Source organism: Coregonus clupeaformis, chromosome 14 (genome assembly GCF_020615455.1).
Source record: "Coregonus clupeaformis isolate EN_2021a chromosome 14, ASM2061545v1, whole genome shotgun sequence".
In the NCBI taxonomy this organism is placed as follows: Eukaryota; Metazoa; Chordata; class Actinopteri; order Salmoniformes; family Salmonidae; genus Coregonus; species Coregonus clupeaformis.
The window spans coordinates 29,303,603-29,314,044 of NC_059205.1; positions in this window are offsets into that span (position 1 = coordinate 29,303,603).

The window sequence follows — 10,442 nt, forward strand, 5'->3', positions numbered from 1 at the left end:
TGGCAAATGAGAAAAATATTAGATTGATTTGGCTCAGGCTTGCATAATTAGAACAGTGAAACAACAACCATCCAGAAGAAAAAGAAACATCTTGCAGACAAAACACAGCACTCCTTTACAAGTGAAGACTACAGTGGTTGCCTGCGAAACAAAAATATGCTGAAAGGTTTTCTTCCCCAGGCATTTGGCAGGGCAAAACCACAAATTAAGGTTCCCGTAGTGAGAAAGCATTATGAGGAGGCTTCGCTGTGTGGTCCTCCACCAACCACAGACCCACTCTCTCCCCTGCTGCTCCCTCCCTGAGTCCCAGGCGCTGCCCTCTCCATTGGGGAAGGGGCAGACATGGTTGACCCTGGTTAAAATTCAACTTGTTGCACATAAATATTTAGTTACTAGGCTTCTGCCTGGTAATATGACCATGAATCAGAGGAAGTGAATTTGAAATATTTTTGGGGACCAAATGTTTAGAATTCCTGTCACATAAATATAGGCTTATGTGACATGCACAACAAACTACAATAACAATAGTGTGAATTGAATTATCTTTAGCAGGCCTAGAGAATTTCCCTATCCCGTCCCTTTGAAACCTTTAGCCTGAATTTTATTTAATACGTTTATTTGGACAGGGACAATGTACAACAAAAACATAAGTCTCAGAATTGAGAAGTGATGCGTTGCACCAGATTTAGTTAACAGCTAATACCCTGTGCAAATGACACGTTCCTACAATATACTTCCGTTTTCATGTCCCTGGTCTTTTGAATGGGCTTAATGATTATATCAAATTCGTGAAAACACGGTCATATAAATTATGTAAAGAATTATATTTGTGTTTGTGGATGAGTTTACTTCTGCCAGATGCCTTTCATTAACGTTTTGCGCTGAAGAACAATGCACTACGTTTTTGCCCATTGAAGACCATTTAAAAAAGCCTACAAAATGTAAAAACGACAAGGCTACTTGCCACGCCACTTGCATAGCGTTTTTACATCTGCAGTCCCCAGGAAGGAATTGGTGGCGGTCCCCTGCTCAGACGTTGCATGCATCAACCAATGGTTGCGTGCCACGTCATCGACTGTGTCATCGACTGACAGTTCGCTTCTAACATATGATGTGGTTAGCTGATACGTAAAATACCTATCCAGGAGTTGTAAGATCTGGCATGCTTCAGCGACCCCTGTCTTACGTCAGATGGCGTCACTCCTACACGACACTCGTCCCTCAGGCAGAATCAACGCGCTATCGGACGTAAGACAATGCCGGGCAGGTGAACATACTCTATAAACATGAAAACATAATATACAAACAGACATACTGTGCAGACATCAGAATGTAATAACACATTCACAATTTGCTCTCTTTTGAAATGGAACCAACTCACACTTTGAAAATTGGGTTGTAAATAGAATAGTCAAGTAATGGAAAATGAAGTCATAGATCTATTCTTGCAACCAACCCTGTCGCAGAGGCATTATGTTCTCATTGCTTTTTCCATTGACACCATGACATCCTTTTGCTTGCTCACATTAGCCTCTATTGTCAGTGCATGGACACCTGTCTCACAGGCACACAGAGGACATTGTTTTATAGTAAGTTAGTAAGTGGACAAGGTCTTGCCATGACAAAAAGAGAGGGGAAATTCTGGGCCGGGTTGGTTGGCTGGGCCTCTGTACTCCACCCCCATAATGGCAACAGCTGAGCTACCCTGGTCTCACCCTGAGACCGTGAGAAGACAGACATAATGAAAAGCCAAGTGTCTGGAAGACAGCCCTCAAATGCCCCCGGTTGGCACTGCAGATCTGCCCACATGAAAAGGCCTATGTGCCATTGTATTGTAAGCAACAGTGGCGGCAATATCAAGGGTAAAAGGGAGGTTCATTACTCTACTCACTCCAACACCTGGGAGGCAAGACAGGGAGGGCATGTATAGAAAGAAACAAGGATGTTTTGTAGTGACAGCACCACCACCACCTCTTGGCTTTCTTCTGAAAGTGCTTGTATTATTATTTGTACACTAGACTACTAGGAAAACCAACGTCCATCAGTCTGATAATGAAAACGTTGAATTGGATTCATATTCATGTGTTTATGACTGTCATGTGTTATTAACAGTGTATATCTTGGTTAGAGTTACATAATCGTGTTCTGCCTTATCAGACATGTCAGTGTGGCTTTCAAGGAATACAGGAGGGTTTGCAAAGGCCTAAAATGGAAATGTTGAAACAAAGGCTGTTACCACATGCACAAACGGATGGTCTTGCATTGTGCTGGGTGTGGATAAAGATGAGCTGGGTCTCAGATGTGTCTTTTTAACGTTGGTCTGGATCTTGAGGGCACAGTAGGCCTATCTGGCCTTTGGTGAAGTCACTTGAAGTTCTATAGGCCTAGTCTCCTGAAGTCTATGGCAGAATGAATTATGTCAGAGTCACAGGAGGTTGGTGGCACCTTAATTGGGGAGGACAGGCTCATGGTAATGGATGGAGCAGAATTAGTGGAATTGTATCAAATACATCAAACACATGGGTTCCATGTGTTTGAATGAGTAGGTGTTCTAAAACATTTGACCGGTAGTGTACACACACACACACACACACACACACACACACACACACACACACACACACACACACACACACACACACACACAGAAATCAGAACCATGGACAGCCACATCATATTTAGCTTACGTTGATTGAACTAAATTGTTTTTGGTATCTTTTAATGGTCACTGTATTAGACTAAGCATAGGTGATTTGATGATGTCGAAATGTTGAAGTTGATCTGGTGCTGGAATAACTCTCCGTGGTTCTAAATCAAGTTGTTTAGTAGTCTGTAAATGTCGGAAACATTAACTTGCTGTAGGTCATGTAACTGTTTGTTACATGCAATATGCTTTGTGGACTTCACCGGACAGAGGTTGCTCTACCGTTTTGTGATGAAACAAAGGTGTCGTTGAATTTATTATGCCACTGTGTCTTCTTATTGTCTCTGCCTTAGGCCTATATATCACGGTCGCAAGGCATATGAACAAGCAGGATTTATAGAGCAAACAACACAATTATCACAATTTTACCCACGCACCGCTACTGCTCCCACCGGGGTAACCCAGGCCAGATAATCTAATCCCTCACTGTTAGCATACAGTTAGGCAAGTCAGTGTCTCAGCTGGCATAGCCATGACGCTGTTGGTTTTGTTTGGTGGCCATGAGGCCTTTAATTTGTTTTTGAGTCTTTAGTTTGGGCATGCCTTTTGTATTTTTCCTTTTTATACATATTTATTTTTCGGCACCATCTGAACAAATAATGATCAGTGTTGGGGAAGCTACTCAGAAAATATAGTTTACCAAGCTTCCAATTACTTCACACTGGAAGACGTTAAGCTACACTAAAGCTACCCTTAGGTTATATATACTGTAGTTTAAATTAAAGTTACTTAAAAACTACTTTGTCAAAAAATATCACAATGTTTCAAGTGAGAATTAGGCAGGTCTGACGCTGAAAAAGTAAGGGGGGAAAAAAAGATAGTGTGTAGTTCCAGTAGTTAGCTACACTGCTACATGGCAAAACAAGTATTTCACTACGGAAAACACTACCTAGATTTGACTTTAGTTCAACTACCACCAAGCTACTGCAAAATGTAATGAAATTACTAGTTGAATTTCATGTAATTCACTACTCCTCAACACTGATAATAATCTGCTTGGATGACCAAGAGGTCAAGAAGGAGCTGGCCCTGGACCTAAGGTAAGGTGGCTAACTCCTGGGTGCATACATTCAACACCTAGTCACACACTCTTACTTCCCACATTTATGCACACATCACATCAGGTTACAGACCATGTATCTAGGCCTAAGACCCCCTAGATATAATAAAGTAGGCTAGTTATCAATGGCCTACCGGACACCCCCACAGCCCCTGCAAGGCGGGGGGCATGAGCTCTGGGGGCCCATTCACCAGTCATCTATGTCTATTTTTATTTAACGGTTTGGCCGGCTGGGATGTCCTTGTCCCATCACGCTCTAGCGACTCCTTGTGGCGGTCGGGCGCATGCACGCTGACTTCGGTCGCCAGCTGTAACAGTGTTTCCTCCGACACATTGGTGCGGCTGCTTCCGGGTTAAGCGAGCAGTGTGTCAAGAAGCAATGCGGCTTGGCAGGGTCGTGATTCGGAGGACGCATGGCGTTTGACCTTCGCCTCTCCCGAGTCCGTACAGGAGTTGCAGCGATGGGACAAGACTGTAACTACCAATTGGATATCACGAAATTGGGGTCAAAAGTACAAAAAATAAAAAATAAAATAAATGTTTGGGGAGGCTACGCCCACAAAGGTAGTCAATTGTTGCTTTTGTTAGCGCAGGCTGGTCTCATAGAATAGACGTAACATAGTAAACGAAAATCTGGGACACTCATTAGTATGATATGTTATGTTTGGTATGGTTACATAAGATAGAAGGTTAGTTAAGGCAAAAACGAAAGGAGGGTGGTTGGTCAGGCGTATAACGTGAACATCTAGCAACCCATCACTGCCAACTTTAGCATTTTAGCTAATTAGCAACTTTAGCTAATTATCAACTTTGCAAAAATGAAAGGAATGTGGATGGGTGGGCATATAACATGAATGTCTAGCAACCCAAAGGTTTTGTGTTTGGATGTCATCACGGACAACTTTAGTATTTTAGCTAATTAGCAACTACTTTGCATGTTAGATAATCCTTCCCCTAACCCTAACCTTAACCCTTTAACCTAACCTAAACCCTAACCTTAATCCCTAACCCCTAGCCTAGCCCTGGCTAACGTTAGCCACCTAGATAACATTAGCCACAACAAGTTGGAAGTCGTTACATATTATACGTATAGCAATTCATAATATATCGTATAAAATGGGTGATGGACTTCCACAAATTAGTACATATCATACCAAATGTAACATATCATACTATGTAATTTGAGTGTTACGTATTTTCGTTTACTATGTTACGTCTACCCCTGAGTCCAGGATAGTTGGCGCTGTTTGCAGGATTAGATTTCCCAGTTTGGAGTCTGAAGGACTCTGTGGCACATGCGTTTGTGTTAGCACTAGGCTAGTGGCTAACTGTTGCTATGGTTTGTAGCATTTGTGCATGGCGTGCTGGTTTGTTTTTTGCCCGGTGGGAGTGGTTATCTCTGGGGCTTGGAGCGAAGTGCATGTATTGGTTGCTTAGCGGTGAGCTAGTGGCTAACTGTGACTTTTGTCAGTTGATTTATTGGTTCGGTTTGGCTTACTGATTTTTACTATGGGGGCGTTTGATCCAACAGTGTTTTGTGCTGAGGTAGAGGATAGTTGGGGGTTTCTCAACCTAAAGAGGGATCAGTTAGATCAGGTGGCAAAAAGGTTGAAATAGCAGAGGAGTTGAAAAAGATTGATGTTGCAATGCTATTGGGCGAAGTGGAGTGAGTTATTGCCACCGGTTCTGGTGGATAGAAGTCAAGAGGAAGAATACTTGTTGGAAATAGCCAGGTTAGAGCAGGAAATGGCACTTTTAAAACAGAAGATGAATGAAGGGCAGCATAGAGGGGAGAAAGTTTGTGTTGCCAGTCAGTCAGACAGTCGTGTTACTAAACCAGTTTCCACCTGTGATCAGAGTGATGAGCTAGTTTACCCAAGTGATCAGGTTTGGGTAACCCTAATGAAAAGTCAGGTGGGTCAGTGGGCGGAGTCTCTCAAGGAGAGTTTTGAGGTATCCCCAATGTGTGAAGTTACTCAGGGTCCGAAGAGTGCTGATGACAAACCAGATAGGGAGGAGGATGGATTGTGTGGGGACTTGGAGGAAACATTATTTGCCAAACTAGACAGTGGTTCCCAGGAAATGTTTCTCCCTAGTGAGGGTGGTGATTCTTGTGTCTCTAGCTGAGACTCTCTGGGCAAAGATATGTGATGTAGTGTGCCCTCTGCAGGTTGAGGATGAGGTTGATTCGGGTGTCAATTTAGGGGAGATGTTATTTTTTGGGTTGAGTGACACTGGGCCACTAGGTTCTATTTGTGGTCTGAAAAATGAGTTGGTTCCCCCAAGTGATCTGTTGAAGTCAGAGATTGTCAGTGAGTCTTTTGTTCTTTTAGCTGAGATGTTCTTTTCCACAGTTGAGGAGCTTGTTTGAGTGTCAGGTTTTGATTTAGCTGACATGTTTCTCATTGAGCTATGGGAGGGAGGAGATTCTTCTCAACCATGTTGTGATGTCATGTTCAAGCTGACTACCATTGTCCCTGCCTAAATAACTATCACTCGCATCTGTTATAACGATGTGCTTTGAAAGGCTGGTCAATACACACATCAACACCATCATCCCAGACACCCTCCTAGACCCACTCTAATTCGCATACCGCCCCAACAGATCCACACATGACGCAAACAATTGCACTTCACACTGCCCTCTCCCACCTGGACAAGAGGGGAAAACCATACTGGACAAAAATATAAATGCTACATGTAAAGTGTTGGTCCCATGTTTCATGTGCTGAAATAAATGATCCCAGAACGCACAAAAGGTTATTTCTCTCAGATTTTGTGCACAAATTAATTTACATCCCTGTTAGTGAGCATTTCTCCTTTGCCAAGATAATCCATACATCTGACAGGTGTGGCATATCAAGAAGCTGATTAAACAGCATGATCATTACACAGGTGCACCTTGTGCTGGGAACAATAAAAGGCCACACTAAAATGTGCAGTTTTCTCACACAACACAATGCCACAGATGTCTCAAGTTTTGAGGGAGCGTGCAATTGGCATGCTGACTGCAGAATTGTCCACCAGAGCTGTTGCCAGATAATTTAATGTTCATTTCTCTTCCATAAGCTGCCTCCAAAGTTGTTTTAGAGAATTTGGCAGTACGTCCAACCGGCCTCACAACCGCAGATGGCATTGTGTGGGCGAGCGGTTTGCTGATGTCAATGTTGTGAACAGAGTGCCCCATGGTGGCGGTGGGGTTATGCAATGGGCAGGCATGAGCTACGGACAACTAACACAATTGCATTTTATCTATGGTTTTTGAATGCACAGAACTACAGTGACGAGATCCTGGGACCCATTGTGAGGCCTATTTTCCTTAAGGTATCTGTGACCAACAGATGCATATCTGTATTCCCAGTCGTGAAATTCATAGATTAGGGCCTAATGAATTTATTTCAATTGACTGATTTCCTCATAACTTAGTAAAATCTTTGCTTACTTTCCTGTTAGTGAGCATTTCTCCCTTGTCAATATAATCCATCCACCTGACAGGTGTGGCATATCAAGAAGCTGATTAAACAGGTGCACCTTGTGCTGGGGACAATAAAAGGCCACTCGAAAATGTCCACCAGAGCTGTTGCCAGAGAATGTAATGTTTATTTCTCTACCATAGGCCGCCTCCAACATCATTTTAGAGAATTTGGCAGCACATCCAACCAGCCTCACAACCGCAGACCACGTGTAACCACGCCAGCCCAGGACCTCCATATCCAGCTTCTTCACCTGCGGGATCGTCTGAGACCAGCCACCCTGACAGCTGATGAAAGTGTGGGTTTGCACAACCTGTTGTCAACGTTGTAAACAGAGTGCCTCATGGTGGCGGTGGGGTTATGGTATGGGCAGTCATAAACTACGGACAACAAACACAATTGCATTTTATCGATGGCAATTTGAATGCACAGCGATACCCTGACGAGATCCTGAGGCCCATTGTCGTGCCATTCATCCGCCGCCATCACCTCATGTTTCAGCATGATAATGCACGGCCCCATGTCGCAAGGATCTGTACACAATTCTTGGAGGCTGAAAATGTCCCAGTTCTTCCATGGCCTGTATACTCACCAGACATGTCACCCATTGAGCTTGTTTGGGATGCTCTGACGTGTATGACAGCGTGTTCCAGTTCCCTCCAGCAACTTCGCACAGCATTGAAGAGGAGTGGGACAACATTCCACAGGCCAAAATCAACAGCCTGATCAACTCTATGCAAAGGAGATGTATCGCGCTGCATGAGGCAAATGGTGGTCAGACCAGATACTGACTGGTTTTCAGATCCACGCCCCTACTTTTTTTTAAGGTATCTGTTACCAACAGATGCATATGTGTATTCCCAGTCATGTGAAATCCATAGATTAGGGCCTAATGAATTTATTTATATTGACTGATTTCCTTATATGAGCTGTACCTTTGAAATTGTTGCATGTTGCGTTTATATTTTTGTTCAGTGTCATTTTAATTTAGGTAATGTTCTAGGAACGTTCTCCAACTGGTTTGACATTGGGAATCTTCTCAAATAGTTCAGAAAACGTTAAGAAACAACGTCCTTCTATAAGAATTTCACTACTTCAGCATAACGTTTCCTACAGGTTTCCTCATGGGTTCTATTTAAAGTCATGTTCTCAAATTGTTCCGAGAAGATTAAGAAAACTTTCCATTAAAAACACAAAAAACTTTTGTAACATTCATATAATATTAAAATAATTCTATTTAAAAACATATACATTCTATTTTCAGCGTCAACAAAACTCTCTTCTTCTTCTTCTTCTATGGTATATTGGCGTTCGCACAATTAAGAGTGCATTCCGCCACCTACTGTGCAGAAACAGGACTCCCAAAAAACTGAACAAACTACCAAAAAGTACCCAACTACCAAAATAAATAAAAATATAAACTAACATAAATCAAACAACTATTCAGTAAAAAATAAAACAGATCTGATCCCTACACAGGCTCATGGGGAGCCTGGGAGAGCGGGCAGTCTTCTGGCGCCAGTACCCCTTGCAAGTCTTCAGATGTAAAATCCTTAAGTCCCAAAAACTTTTCTGCCGCAGCAACAATAATGTCCAGTTTCTTTAACTTCTTTGAGACTTGAGCCGTACAGTTTATAACTGTGGCAATAAACGCCACAAAATCAAAAATATTTAACACACAGGGTATCTTTTGACTACAGGCTGTGGTGGATCCACTACCATACCTTCACTAGCATCACCTGTTTTCTCAACTCTTTTAATCTCCTTCACCCTTGATTGACCGCTCTTACTTTTCCAACGTCAATCTCCTTCACCCTTACAGGGCACTCCAGGAACTTGGGATCATGATCCCCACCACAATTGCAACACCGTCTTCAGTATACTCCATCCGAATGCACAAACTTGAAACATGGCCAAATCCTTTACAAATTTTACACTGCAGTGGTTTGGGAATGAAAGCTCTTACAGTGTATCTTACATAACCAACCTTCACATGCATAGGTAGGTGCTCTTTATAAAAAAACTACCGGACTGACAGACTTGATTATTTTTCTCCATTCACCCAGTGGATCAGACACCGGGCATCAACCAGCAACCACACCAGGAATTTTCTTCAGTTATTCAACCTGAACATCCGTCATCACCCCTGAGATGACTCCTTTGACGGGTGCTCTGCTCCAAAGTTCGAAGCATGATACTTCTGTTGTCCGAATTATTTTCAGGCCTACTGCAATCTTCCTCTGTTCTTATGAAATACAATAATCAAAATACACTACATGGCCAAAATTAGGTGGACACGCCTTCAAATTAGTGGATTCGGCTATTTCAGCCACACCCGTTGCTGACAGGTGTATAGAATCGAGTACACAGCCATGCAATCTCCATAGACAAACATTGGCAACCTAATGTTTATGTCCTAGGGAGAATTTGCTAGCAACAGCAAGCTAGCTAAATGTCCATGAATGTTTCATGTGTGATTCGACCTGTCCCCAAATTAATATACTTGGTTTTGGTATTTTAACATGCGTGTCATGAACGCGTCTGGTGGGAGGGACAAAATCCAACATGCGCACGGTGGCGCACATGGAGGCAGTTTGGTCAGCATATAAGGACATTTATTTCCATGTGTCCTATCTGTGCTTATTCTCAAAATAAGCTAGAAGTGTTATTAAAAGTCTTATTGAAACATTCAGTGAATGTTATTCAAAAACCTCCAAATACGCTATAATTCCCGTTCTCAGAGTGTTAATAAAACCTCCCAGGAAAATGTAAGGAACCAGAATAAAATTTTCTCAGAACCTCCCTTTGTGACGAGGTGTGAAAGAAGGAGTCAGGCGCAGGAGGTAAAATACCGAAGTCCAGAGTTTATTCCGTTTACATAAATCAAACGCCCAAAGCGTCAAACAAAACTATTACAAGGGAAAACATCCACCTTGGCATAAACACAGTGAATAGTAGCTCAACCGAGCTACACTCTCTTACACGCTCATCATTAAGCTCGAGGCCCTTGGTCTGAACCCCGCCCTGTGCAACTGGGTCCTGGACTTCCTGACGGGCCGCCCCCAGGTGGTGAAGGTAGGAAACATCTCCACTTCACTGATCTTCAACACTGGGGCCCCACAAGGGTGCGTGCTCAGCCCCCTCCTGTACTCCCTGTTCACCCATGACTGCGTGGCCAAGCACGCCTCCAACTCAATCATCAAGT